Consider the following 14,820-nt stretch of genomic DNA (forward strand, 5'->3'; position numbering starts at 1 on the left):
AAGGTGGACAGCAACACCACCGTGTTTGGAGTGAGGTGGTGTGGCTGGAGCTGATAGAATTCGAGGAAGGAGCAGAAGAAGGCGCTCACGGGCAGGCCGAGGCCGCGCAGGAAGTGCGAGTGGAAGATTACCCGCTCGCCTTCCTCCGGCGCCGGCGAGATCTCCTTCTTTGGCGCAAGACGGACCCGCACCTGGTCCTCGCCGGGCATCCGCCGCGTCTTGCGAAGGAAGTTGATGTGGTCCGCGTGGACGTTGGAGCCGTCCCAGTCTCCGCCGTGCTACATGACGGCAAGAAGCTGACGAGAAAGGGCGGTGATGGCGAAATCACGGCCCCACAGCAGCGAAGCTGCGGGGTAGTGCGAAGACTAGAGGGACGGCGCAACGGCGAATGGCTGCTGCGGCGGAGAAGAAAGGAAGAAAATGGCAGAGCGAGGGGAGCGTGCGAGCGCCTGCCGTTCCCCTCCTCCCCCTACTTATAGCCTCGTGCGGCAAAGCCGAGGAGGCGAGGCGTGGGAAGGAACATGGGATTAACTGCGCCCACTCCCCCACGTTCCGCGATTATTGCGCCCTAACGACGTGCAGAAACTGCCGCCGGAAGGCGTGTGGCCCGCTTTGGGCCATAGAGAATCCACGCCTGGGCCTAGGCGTGGGAGTGATGGGCTCCCGGCTTGCGGCGACGTCCCGTCGCATGCGTGGGCTGGCTGGCATTTTTCAGCCGGATGGTGCCACGTGGTACGCGGGCGGCAAGCGGCCGGACCGCAACCCGGCGTGCGCACCAACCGACTCCCGCCTTCAGACTTCAAAATCTCGCTAAGACGGCGTACCCAACTGAAGCCGGCTCCTAGCTGCTGGCTCTTAAAGATAGGAAGCTGACCGAGCTTCTCGTCCTCTTCTCAGCCTCGAAGCCCAACCAGCTTCGGGGACTATTGTCGGAGTAAATGGCCACGGGTAGCCTAACCGACTCCCCCTGGCTCTTTGAAAAATTATCAGGCCGATTGGGCCTTCAAGCATCCAAAACACAGGGCCGCCTTCCCCTGGTCGGCTATCTCACAGGCCGACTACCGGAAGGCGACCCGACCACCAAAACATTTCCCAAAGATAACCATAAGATGGCCGACTCCCAACAGCCGGCCATAAGTAGGCCGACTCCCAGAAGCCGGCCATAAGTAGACCGACTCCCACAAGCCGGCCAGAAGAAGACCGACTCCCGGAAGCCGGCCAAGACTGCACCCACCTGCGCTGCACCCACATAACGGTGATGAGATGGGGCGTGGCCACAGTACAGCCTGCCACCCCCGAATCCCGGAGCATGCATGGCCACAGTGCGCCGTATGGGTCAGCCATCCCCCGTCCGGCGCGGCACTGTTGCCATGTTGACTGTGACGTCACCCACGACAGGCGCCAGTACGGCCCGCGAGCGGCGGGCCCCTTCAGCCAGAGAGACGCTCGAAGGCGGCTAGGCCTCCCCTAGTCGGCCTGAGGCGTAGCCGGCTCCCAATAGCCAACTACCTCCCTCCCTCGAAGTATGTGCATCATTAAGGAGACAAGACGAGGTGAGGCTACAGTGAGAGCCCGCCAGGCGGCGGCACTGTAGCCACGCTTACCTCGACAAAGCCCTCGTCATCAAGGGCGAGGCAACTGTAACCAGCCGCCGACAAGGCCCCCAGGCTGTGGGGCCGGCATGTCGACCAAGAGGCTGGCAGCCGGCGGGACCCACCAGTCGGCGGGCCCCAACGGCCGGCGGAGAGGTCGGCAAACGCAGACACTGACGACTGGGACCCGCACCCAGTCGGATTACCATTGTATCCCTAGGGGTAGGCCCATATAAACCCCCCAGGGCACCCATGCAAAGGGTTGATCTCTGAGATAGTTTTAGACACCATGTAGAGGGAAGAGGAGAGCTAGCCTTGCCTTTCTTCCTCCTCTAGCCAAACAGCTCAAGGAGCACTTGTAGCTACTTGTGTTGATCTAGTGATCATGTGGAGACCCCGCAGAGCAGGACTAGGGGTGTCATCTCCACGGAGAGCCCCGAACCTGGGTAAGATTCGCCGGCGTGCATGTCTTCGCCTTATCCCGTTTCCAGGCACCGGCGATGTCTTACTGGCTCCCACAATGATAAGCCACCCGTTGGCATATGTCGCACCTACTACCCGACAATGAGTGTCTTGGTGACGAGGACGTTGCTGATGGTTGGCGAGTAGAGCATTGGGAGCGCACCATGATGTCTATTACGCAACTTTATCCTTGGAGACACGTGTTGGGCCTCCAAGCGCAGAGTTTTGTAGGACAGTAGCAATTTTCCCTCAAGTGGATGACCTAAGGTTTATCAATCTATGAGAGGTGTAGAATGAAGATGGTCTCTCTCAAACGACCCTCCAACCAAATACAAGAAATCTCTTGTGTCCCCAACACACCCAATACAATGGCAAATTGTGTAGGTGCACTAGTTTGGCGAAGAGATGGTGATAAAAGTGTAATATGGATGGTAGAAATATATTTTTATAATCTGAAGAAATAAAAACAACAAGGTAGCAATTAGAAAACGGGCACAAAAACGGTATTGCAATGCTTAAAAATGAGGCCTAGGGTCCGTACTTTCGCTAGAGCAATCTCTCGACAATGCAAACATAGTTGGATCATATGATTATCCCTCAAAGTGCAGCAATGAATCACTCCCGAGTTCCTATTAGCGGAGAACAAAAGATAGGAATTGTTTGTAGGGTACGAAGCCACCTAAAAGCTATTCTTTCCGATCAATCTATCCTAGAGTTCGTACTAGAATAACGCAAGCTATTCTTTACGTTCGATCTAATCAAGAGTTCATACTAAGATAACACCAAAGCAAATTCATATTCATAATACTCAATCAACACAAAGAACTACAAAGAGACCCCAAAGTTTCTACCGGAGAAAAACGTGCATCAACCCCTATGCATAGATTACCCCAATATCACCGCGGGAATCCGCGAGTTGAATGCCATAACATATATCAAGTGAACCAATAAGATACCCCAATTGTCACCTCAAGTATTCATATTGCAAGACATATATCATGTGTTCTCATCTCTGAATATTCAATCCGACAAGACAAAACTTTGAAGGGTAAAGATTCAATTCATCATAACAAGAGTATACAGGGTAGAGACATCATATGATCCGACTATATTAACAAAGCCCATGATATAGATCACGAGAGAGAGATTAAACACATAGCTACTAGTACAAACCCTCAGCCCCCTCCTCATCGTGGTGGCCGCCGGGATGATGAAGATGGCCAATGGAGATGATTCCCCCCTCCGGCAGGGTGCCGGAACGGGGCCGAGATTGGTTTTCGCAAATACAGAGACCTTGCGGCGACGGAACTTGTGATCTAGGGTAACCCCGATGGGTTTCGGAATATTTCGGAATTTATAGTGCAAAGAAGGGGTACGGGAGGCCACCAAGGTGGGCACAACCTACCTGGGCCCCTGGGGCGCCCTGGTGGGTTGTGCCCCCCTCGGGGCACCCCCCAGGTGCAACTCTGGCCCAATGGATGTCTTCTGGCCCAAAAAAAATCTCCAAGAAGTTTCGCGTTGTTTGGACTCCGTTTGATATTGATTTCCTCCGATGTAAAAAACAAGCAAAAAATAGCAACTGGCACTGGGTCAATAGGTTAGTCCCAAAAAATGATATAAAGTTGCTATAAAATGATTGTAAAACATCCAAGAATGATAAAATAACAGCATGAATACTTCATAAGTTATGGATACGTTGGACGTATCAGCATCCCCAAGCTTAATTCCTACTCGTCCTCGAGTAGGTAAATGATAAAAGAAATAATTTATGAAGTGTGAATGCTAGCAAAGTGCATAAGTTTGATCAATGACACTTTTCCTAGCATCATAACAACAATTCTTTCTCATAAAATTTCTCATGATGTAGCGGCAACCAATTCACATGTTAAGGTTTAAACAATGAATTCTCTTGAAACCCAACAACCTATTTCTTAGTCACCAAGCAATTGTAATTCAACTTATTCAACAGAGTCTAAGTAAGAGCTCCACATACTCAACCATCATATAGTCTTCTATGATTGCTAACACTCACCGCGTACACATGAGCAAAATGTTTCAATCGGACACATAGAAAGATAGGGGCTTATTGTTTTGCCTCCCAATGTATTCACCTCAAGGGTAATGTCAACAATAATAACTCATGCTGCCCATATTCAACTGGACATATGTGCCTAGATCTTTCCTCACCACATGATGCTTGCTAAAAGAGAAAAATAAAAAGGAATAGAGAGAATAACTTTGACTCTTTGCATAAAAGTAAATACTGAAAAGTAAAAGATAGGCCCTTCGCAGAGGGAAACAGAGGTTGCCATGTGCTTATTTGTTTGTATGCTCAATCCCTTAGTGCTTAAAAACTTCACGTTACATTGCCCCTTAAGATGATAACCTTTATTATGCAGTCTGTCGCTTCTATTCTTTGTCATCCAAGTTCGTGCAACGCTCAATTTTCTCTTACACTAAACGATCTCACACTTTTAGAAGCAATTTTTATTGCCTTTTTGCACCGATGACAACTTACTTGAGGGATCTTGCACAATCCCTAGGTAGGCATGGTGGAGACATGCAAAAGATTTGGGTTTAAGGGTTTTTGGATGCACAAGTAGTATCTCTACTTGGTGCGGATTTTTTGGCTAGCAAAGATGGGGGCAAGCACCACATGTTGAAGGATCTATGACAATATGACTTCTATGTGAATATGAGCAAACATAAATCATTACGTTGTCTTCCTTGTTCAATGTCAACAATTTTGGCATACTCACAATCACAAAATATTTCCAGGATAGTGTATTTGCATGTGAAAGTTATCTTCCTTATAGTAATTATTCATGAATTGCTTGTATGACCAATATTGTGATTGTCAAGCCTCAAAAGATTTCACTTTCTAAACCCAATGTGAAGATACCACTAGGAATGATATGATTTCAACTTCATGACATTCATTTTATTCAACAATTTACTCATAGGATATAAGTGAAGCACAAGAGTAAACGACAAACTACTCCAGAAAGATATAAGTGAAGATCAAACGAGTAGTTAAGTAAATAGGTAGCTATTTGAGGACTCTCTCTTATTTAAGAAACTTTCAGATCTAAGTAATTTATTAAAACAGCAAGAAAAAAAAACAAAATGACATTCCAAGGATAGCACACATCATGTGAAGAAGCAAAAACTTAGGCTCAACCGATACTAACCGATAATTGTTGAAGAAGAAAGGTGGGATGCCTACCAGGGCATCCCCAAGCTTAGAAGCTTGAGACTTCTTGGAATATTAACTTGGGGTGCCTTGGGCATCCCCAAGCTTGAGATTATGTGTCTCCTTAATTCCTCTCATATCATGGTTTTCTTAAATCTCAAAAGCTTCATTCGCACAAAACTCAATAAGAACTCGTGAGATAAGTTAGTATAAACCAAAGCAAAAACCTTATCATTCTCTACTGTAGCAAATCAATAAAATTATTATTCAACATTGCATACTAAATGCCTCTGCATATTTAATACTCCTGTCCTCAAATAGAATCATTAAACAAGCAAACATATGCAAACATAACAGCAATCTGCCAAAACAGTACAGTCTGTAAAGAATGCAAGAGTACCAATACTTCCCTAACTCCAAAAATTATGAAAATTTACCACACTGTAGAACATTTATCAGAGCTTATTTTGCAAAAAGTTTCAACATTTTATCACAGTCTGATTTTTCTAGGGAATTTTTGCAACAGCGGTAAACTTTCTGTTTTCAAACAGCAACATGTGGACTTGTAAAATAAGCATGGTAAAAGCTATCCTTGACTTTTTTTTGAAATAAAGGATGCAAAACATTATTCTAAATAACATCAAGAAAATCCTAACAAAATGAATTGACGCTCCAAGTAAAACACATATCATGTGACGAATGAAAACATAGCTCCAAGTGAGGTTACCGATAATGTTGGAGACGAAAGAGGGGATGCCTTCCGGAGCATCCCCAAGCTTAGTTGCCTGGATATTTCTTGGATATTAACTTGGGGTGCCTTGGGAATCCCCAAGCTTAGGGTCTTGTCACTCCTTATTCTCCTCATATCAACATCTCACCCAAAATTTGGAAACTTCAATCACACAAAACTTAACGGAACTTTGTGAGATAGGTTAGTATGATAAAGAGCAAACCATTTCACTTTTGGTACTATAAAAGACAAGATTCATTATTGTTTCCACACAATTAATACTTTAGGATATCATTTCGACAATTTATATTGAGCAATATAAGCCATAGAAACTAGAAAACAAACAAACTATGCATTGAAAACAGAATCTGTCAAAAACAGAACAGTCTGTAATGATCTGGCTTCAAACCATACTTATGATACTACAAAAATTATGAAACAAATTGCACCACGTGATAAATTTGTATATTAAACTTCTACAAAAAGAATCAACTCAATAGCACTCTTATGTTAAAAATGAGACTTATTTTTGTGAGCGCAAAAGTTTCTGTTTTTCAGAAGGGTCAAATCAACTATCACCCAACATGATCCCAAAGGCTTTACTTGGCACTTTATTGAAACTAAGAAATAAAACATGATCAATACAGTAGCATAATCATTTTAACAAAAAAAATAGTAAGTAAAAGTGTTGGGCTGTCTCCCAACAAGCGCTTTTCTTTAATGCCTTTTAGCTAGGCATGATGAGTCAATGATGCTCACCTAAAAGATAAGAATTGAAACACAAAGAGAACATCATGCATCATAAGTTCCTCTCTCATAATAATTTTCAGTAGCATCATGAATAGGTTCATCAATATAACCATTACATAAATCATTCTCTTCATGATCCATAAGCATAGAAAATTCATTACTCTCTATGGCATACATGTCATCATAATAATCATCATAGAAAGCAACTTTATTCCCATAGTCAACTGAAACCTCTTCCAAAATAGTGGATGTATCACTAAATAAAGTCATGACCTCTCCAAATCCAATTTCATCAATATTGTAATAAGATTCAACACCCTCCAAAATAGTGGGATTACTACTACCTAGAGTTGACACTCTTCCAAACCAACTTTTATCAATGTAATCATCATAAATAGGAGGCATGCTATCATCAAAATAAGTTTGATCATTCAAAGTAGGGGGACTAAATAGATCATCTTCATTAAACATAGCCTCCCCAAGATTGGGATAAACATTAATTGCAGCAAATAAATTCTCAAACATGTCATTCTCATCAATCATAGCATCCCCAAGCTTGTGGTTTGGCATATCATAAGCATAATCATTCTCATCATTAATAGTATGAATGGCACCAACAGTATAACAATTGCTATCATCATAATTTCCCAAGTTGGTGCCAAAAAGATTTCCAATATTATAAGAAGTATCATTATCTTCCCAATCATAACCATCACAACATGCAATAGGCATAACAAAATCATCATCAAGTGTATCAGCTTCCAAAATTATTTTTGATTCATTTTCATGAGGCACAACAATAATAGGAGCAACATTATTTGGGAGAGATACCTTTTTACCTCTCTTCTTTCTTCTTTTCTTCTTCTTCACCACATCATGTGTGGGTTTAATTAATCTTTTCAAGCTTCTTATTGATGAGATTGGTTGGATAGGAAGCTCCTCCTCATTACCTGATTCATCATAATAAACACTAGGAGGGTTTTGGGAAACATTTTACCTTTCATTAGTACTCTCTTCATATTCTATTTGTTTTCTTGACTTTATATACTTGGCAATATAAGGATTCTCAATGCAATTCACCGCACAAAACATATAAATTTCCTCTAGATCAAAATCAAGAAATCTATCAAGATTACATTTTTGGAATATCCTTAGTTATACGTTTCATTTCTTCATACCCCAAAAGAAGACTAAGCTCTTTATGATACTCAAGGGTAATCAAGTAATCACAATTTTTGGACACTATTTGATCTTGAAAGAATCTGCATTGAAGATTTAAATGACCATGTTCATTGCAAAGTTCACAAGGATGGCAGAAAAAATTACATCTTTCAGCACAATCATCTAGCCTCTCTTGCAACCTTTTAGTGTCTAAATATTTATGCTTCTTACAAAATCTATCTTCCCTCTCGGTGTGCAAAGGCACTCCCAATTCACTGCACAAGAAGTGACATGCTTATAGGAAACATTTTTTCCATGACTTGTGCAATCATCATTAGCATTTTGGATATTCAAAGAATTCATACTAACAATATTGCAATCATGCTCATCATTAATTTTTTTTGTGCCAAGCATTTTATTGACTTCTTCTTCTAACAATTGAGTACAATTTTCCGATCCATCATTTTCAAGAAAGATATTATAAAGATGACCAATAATATGATGCAACCTAAATTCCATTTTTATATAGTTTTCTTTTATAAACCAAACTAGTGATAAGACAAGAAACTAAAAGATTCAATTGCAAGATCTAAAGATATACCTTCAAGCACTCACCTCCCCGGCAATGGCGCCAGAAAAGAGCTTGATGTCTACTACGCAACTTTATTCTTGTAGACACGTGTTGGGCCTCCAAGCGCAGAGTTTTGTAGGACAGTAGCAATTTTCCCTCAAGTGGATGACCTAAGGTTTATCAATCTGTGAGAGGTGTAGGATGAAGATGGTCTCTCTCAAACGACCCTGCAACCAAATACAAGAAATCTCTTGTGTCCCCAACACACCCAATACAATGGAAAATTGTATAGGTGCACTAGTTTGGCGAAGTGATGGCGATAAAAGTGTAATATGGATGGTAGGAATATATTTTTATAATCTGAATAAATAAAAACAGCAAGGTAGCAATTAGTAAACGGGCACAAAAACGGTATTGCAATGCTTAAAAATGAGGCCTAGGGTCTGTACTTTCGCTAGTGCAATCTCTCAACAATGCTAACATAGTTGGATCATATGATTATCCCTCAAAGTGCAGCAAAGAATCACTCCTGAGTTCCTATTAGTGAAGAACAAAAGATAGGAATTGTTTGTAGGGTACAAAGCCACCTCAAAGCTATTCTTTCTGATCAATCTATACTAGAGTTCGTACTAGAATAACACAAGCTATTCTTTCCGTTTGATCTAATCAAGAGTTCATACTAAGATAACACCAAAGAAAATTCATATTCATAATACTCAATCAACAGAAAGAACTACAAAGAGAACCCAAAGTTTCTACCGGAGAAAAACGTGCATCAACCCCTATGCATAGATTACCCCAATATCACCGCGGGAATCCGCGAGTTGAATTGCATCACATATATCAAGTGAATCAATAAGATACCCCAATTGTCACCTCAAGTATTCATATTGCAAGACATATATCATGTGTTCTCATCTCTGAATATTCAATCCGGCAAGACAAAACTTTGAAGGGTAAAGATACATTCATCATAACAAAAGTATAGAGGGTAGAAACATCATATGATCCGACTATATTAACAAAGCCCATGATATAGATCACGAGAGAGAGAGAGATTAAACACATGGCTACTGGTACAAACCCTCAGCCACGAGGGTGGAGTACTCCCTCCTCATCATGGCGGCCGCCGGGATGATGAAGATGGCCACCGGATATGATCCCCCCCTCTAGCAGGGTGCCGAAACGGGGTGTAGATTGGTTTTCGTGAATACAAAGACCTTGCGGTGGCGGAACTTCTGATCTAGGGTAACCTCGATGGGTTTCGGAATATTTGGGAATTTATAGTACAAAGAAGGGGTACGGGAGGCCACCGAGGTGGGCACAACCCACCTGGGCGCGCCAGCAGGCCTGGCGCGCCCTGGTGGGTTGTTCCCCACTCGGGGCACCCCCCAGGTGCAGCTCTGGCCCAATGGATGTCTTCTGGCCCAAAAGAATCTCCAAAAGTTTCGCGTTGTTTGGACTCCGTTTGATATTGATTTCCTGTGATGTAAAAAACAAGCAAAAAACAGCAACTAGCACTGGGCACTGGGCACTGGGTCAATAGGTTAGTCCCAAAAAATGATATAAAGTTGCTATAAAATGGTTGTAAAACATCCAAGAATGATAAAATAACAGCAGGAATACTTCATAAATTATAGATACATTGGAGACGTATCACACCAACGGTGGCTGAACACTTGAGCTGGTCTATAGAGTCGAAAGTGATGGTGTACTTGGACCACTTGAGGGGACGCGACACCCCGAGCTTGGGGAGGGCCGCGTTCACCTCACGAGCGAACTGCTTGAAGATACGATGGGAGGCAGGGGCCTGAGCGCCACCCAGGATGCAGGCAATGGCATGAGACCCTTGGAAGCCCCTAGCCCCATCATCTTGGCAGTGGTCATCGTTCCTCCTTGGCGGCGGCGGCAGCAGAGGGAGGCCATCGTTGCGCTGAGGACGGCCCTCACGAGGCTCGTCCCTCCAAGGGCAATCGCGAGGCTGGCCTTGCCAGTGGTCCTCGCGGGGCAGATCGCGCCAGTCCTAGCGGGGCTTGCAGTTGTCCCATTGACTACCACCACGGCCTCCACCGCAGCTGTAGCCACGGTCGTTGCGCTCAGGCCGTCGGTGAAGCACCCATCATGGATCGCCCTGAGCTCTTGGCAGTCGTTGGTGTTGTGGCTGTGGATGTTGTGGAAGACGCAGAACAGGCGGCTACCCTTGGAGGATTCGGGGTGGTCGTAGTCGTGCTTCATCTCAGGTTCGGCCGCGAGCACAGCTAGACCCTTGCGCTTTACATCCTTAGCTTTGGCCTTCTTGTCTTCAGGATCGACCTCCGGAAGCTCCGGGAGGGAGAGGCGACCTTCCTCTGCCCTCGCGCATCTAGTGGCCATGTTAAACATCTGCAGAGCCGAGCACAGATCCTCGTGCATGGCAAGCTCTTCCTTCATCTTGAAATCCCAAACGCCCTCAGAGAACGCCATAATGATGGCCTCGTCCGACACCTTCGGGATTTTGAGGCGAACGTCAGTGAAGCGCTGTATGTACTTATGCAAGGTTTCGCCTGGCTGCTGCTTGATGCGCCGCAAGTCACCACCGTGGGGGCGCGGTCGCGAGTGCCCTAGAAGTTGGCGACGAAGCGCTCGTGGAGCTCGTTCCAAGAGGAGATCGACCCCACCGGAAGGTTCAAGGGCCACGAGCATGTGCCGTCCTTGAGGGCCATGGGGAACCAGTTCTCCATAACTTTGCTGTTGCCATTCGCCGCCTCGATTCTCAGCTCGTAGAGCTGGAGGAACTCAGCGGGGTCGGGGTGCTGTCGTAGCGCGGGGGCAGGTTCGGCTTGAACTTGCTGGGCCACACGATGCTGCGCAGCTCTGGGGTGAAAGCATGGCAACCTGCCGCGCTCACAGGGGCCAGCCAGAGGGAGGACCCTATTCTCGATGCACACACGCCACCGCCTCCGACAGCACGCGATCTTGACACGGCGGCGCTGGAAGCGCACGCGCTTCTCCCCAGGGGCGGTGCACCACCTGGCAGCTTGCTTCATCGCGTGTTGGTGCCCTGCGTGGCGGGTCGCGCTAAGGTGCTTCATGCGGGGGCTCAGGGACGAGGTCACGCCGAAGGGGTGGAGGAGGCGCGTCGTGGGCCACCTCGCCCACCTAGGACAGGCAAGGCAGCGAGCGAGATGGCGCAAGGGCCTCTCGGGCGGCGCTGACGAGCTCGGCAATGCGGTCGAGCCAATCCTCGTAGAGGTCATCGGCCGGGCGATAACGCAGAAGCTCGCGCGCCATGAGCAGTGCAGCCTGCGTGTTCGCCGGCCCGCGACGAGCATGGGAAGACGAAGCGGCGACTGGGGTCAGCCACGGAGTGGCGGTGCAACCATCATGCCGCACAAAAGGTGGTAGCAACGAGTCCTGCTGCTCATGGGCCGCGGGACCGGTGGCGGTGTTAGCCGCAGGAGAAGGGGAGCGGCGAGGGGCGCCGTCACCCGTGGGTGCCATCTAAGCAATGCGGGTGGCGAGGGCTGCCCGGCCCTTGGCACGAACACGACGAGCGTCGGCCATTGGAACGGCGGAACAGCGGCAGAATAACTGACGGAAGAGAGGCTTCGACACGCCCCTACCTGGCGCGCCAAATGTCGGATTCAGGGCTCCACACACCCAAGAAAGGTTCGAACTCTGGGGCGTGTGCGAAGAACTCAATCTCTCCAACCAACCAACTTGTCGCCCCCACGGCCTAGCTCGATGAACAAGAATGGAAAGGGACACAACAGTTTACCCAGGTTCGGGCCACCTTGCGGTGTAAGACCCTGCTCATGCTTTATGGTGGATTAGCCTCGCGAGGGGCTGAGGATGAACTAGTACAGCGGAAGAACAACCTCAGGAGGGCTGTTCTTGTTTGGGTGTGAGCTGAGGATTTGATCCTGGATCCCCTTCTACGGTGGTGGCTGGGCTATATTTATAGTGGCCTTGGTCCTCTTCCCTCAAACGAAGGCGGGAAGGGATCCAACGGTGGGCAGTTTGAAAGGGGACAAGTAGTATATCTTATCCTGACGAAAGGTGGTCTACGCCTACAAAGCTTCTGGTCGTGACACCGTGGTGGGCTCGGCGATGACATCCGTCATGCCGTCCTGACGGTCTTGGTCTTGTTGCATGGGAATGGAAACCTTTGGCTGATTCCTCGGGACCCCGCGTCTGCGCTTGCCTCCTTAGCGCCAAAGAGGAAACCTACTGCTCTGCGCCCATTGCCGCCCGCCTGGCCTTGGTCATCATGGCTTGCATCACCTCAACCTCATGAGGTTGGCACTTGCATAGGAATCTCCGCTCCTCGGGAGCAAGCCCGAGGAGGCCGCTCCCTCCAGAGGTCTTGGCGTCATCCGCCTCGTGAGGGTCTTGTCTTGTTGGTGCTGAAGCTGTGCCGTACTAGGCCGTCGATGGATCCATGCCATGGGCCGCATGCAGGCAAGTCTAGGTACCCTGGTCCCCCGAAAGACCGACAAGGACTGACATGGTTAGCACCCCCTAGTCCAGGACACCATCAGCCGTGGAAGTTATTGAAAGTACATAATGGCACATCATTAGGATCAACACGAGCTTTCTTACTAGCCACCATTTTCATAAGAGCATCCATTTTAGCACTCAACACAGTAATTTCTTCAACGGAATTTACCTTCTTACCAATTAGAGCTCTTTCAGTATGCCACTGAGAGAAATTTTCTATAATATTATCAAGGAGTTTTGTAGCTTCTCCTAATGTGATTTCCATAAAGGTTGCAAATGCAACGGAGTCTAGAAGATTTCAAGAAACAAAGTTTAGTCCAGCATAGAAATTTTGTATAATCATCCATAAACTTAAACCATGAGTGGGACAATTTCTTATCATTAATTTCATTCTCTCCCAAGACCGTGCAACATTTTCATGTTCAAGTTGCTTAAAATTCATATTTTGATTTCTAAGAGAAATAATTTTTATGGGAGGAAAAATACTTGGCAAAAAAGCATCCTTACACTTATCCCAAGAATCAATACTATTTCAAGGCAAGGATGAAAACCAAGTTTTAGCACGGTCTCATATTGAGAACGAAAATAATTTCAATTTGACAATATCATTATCCACATCTTTTTTTGCATATCACATAATTTAACGAAAGTATTGAAATGGAATGCAACATCTTCATTAGGACTACCAGAAAATTGTTCTTTCATAACAAGATTTAGCAAAGTGGCATTAATATCACATGACTCCGCACTAGTGGCGGGAGGAGCAATTAGAGTACTAATAAAATCATTATTATTAGTTTTTGAAAAATCACACAACTTAGTGTTTTCTTGAGATATAGCGATAAAGCAAGCAAAAAAGCAAATAAAAATATTTTTGTATTTTTGTAAAAAAATAGAAGTGGGGGAGATGAAAACGAGAGGCAAAGGAAAAAAAGGAAAATAAAAGTAAGAGCAAGTAGATGATACTTTGTGCAAAGGTACTTCATAGTTTTGGTGCTATCTCCCTCACAACGGCGCTAGAAATTCTTCCTGCTACTTGTGAGCTGCGTTGGGATTTCCTCGAAGAGGAGAGGATGAAGCAGTACCGTATAGATAAGTATTTCCTTAGTTAAGAACCAAGGTTATTAATCCAGTAGGAGAACCACACAGAAACTCGTTAGCAGCACCTACACACACAAAAGCAAATACTTGCACCCAACACAAACAAGGGGGTTCTCAATCCCCTCGACGGTTATTTGCAAGGATCAAATCTCGTAGTGGTAGGTAATAAGATAAATTGCAGAACAAAATAAAATAAATTGCAGCAAGGTATATTTGTGTTTTTATATATGATAATAGTAGACCCGTGGGCCATAGTTTTCACTAGAGGCTTCTCTCTCGAGCACATAACATACGGTGGGTGAACAAATTACTGTTGGGCAATTGATAGAAAAGCGCATTGTTAGGATGATATTTAAGGCAATGATCATGTATATAGGCATCATGTCCGAGACAAGTAGACTGACTCCTGTCTGCATCTACTACTATTACTCCACACATCGACCGCTATCCAACATGCATCTAGAGTATTAAGTATAAAATAGAGCAACGCCTTAAACAAGATGACATGATGTAGACGAAGTAAACCCAATCAATATGAATGAACCCCATCGTTTTATCCTAATAGAAACAATACAAATACGTGTCTTGTCCCTTTCTGCCACTGGGATATAGAGCACCGTAAGATTGAACCCATCACAAAGCACCTCTTCCATTGCAAGATAAATCAATCTAGTTGGCGAAACCACATTGATAGATCAGAGAGAAACACAAAGCTATAACAATCATGCATAATAAAGTTCAAAAAAGACTCAATTAATATTCATGAATAATCTTATCATAA

This window comes from Aegilops tauschii, chromosome 3 (assembly GCF_002575655.3).
Source record: "Aegilops tauschii subsp. strangulata cultivar AL8/78 chromosome 3, Aet v6.0, whole genome shotgun sequence".
In the NCBI taxonomy this organism is placed as follows: Eukaryota; Viridiplantae; Streptophyta; class Magnoliopsida; order Poales; family Poaceae; genus Aegilops; species Aegilops tauschii.